Below are 332 nucleotides of genomic sequence, written 5' to 3'. Positions count from 1 at the left end.
ATAAGAATGTAAATTTTACAGTTAGAAGTTGCTTGCTTGCCAGGAACGCTGGAGCTGAACCACTGTCACTCTTTGCCTTCTTTCAATAAACATTATTGTTTTATGGCAGCTGGCCTCCCAAGATTCTTTTCAATCCAGACATCAAAGCTCCAGACATCCAAGCTATGATGCTATTCCCAGTGGCAGAAGCAAGAATGGATGAGTACTGGTGGAAATTAGCCCCTAAGACAGCTGAAGTTGAGTTCCCTTACCCCATTTCCCAGAAAAAGGGAAGGGTCTCGAGTGAGCTGGCAAGGGTGGACTGGATGTGGGACTGGGCACAAGCCAGGCTC

Source organism: Thamnophis sirtalis, unplaced genomic scaffold, assembly GCF_051295495.1.
Source record: "Thamnophis sirtalis isolate CommonGarterSnake01/CBP01778 unplaced genomic scaffold, rThaSir2_p1.2 scaffold_2, whole genome shotgun sequence".
Lineage (NCBI taxonomy): Eukaryota > Metazoa > Chordata > Lepidosauria > Squamata > Natricidae > Thamnophis > Thamnophis sirtalis.
Note: the sequence above shows the minus strand (reverse complement) of the source record.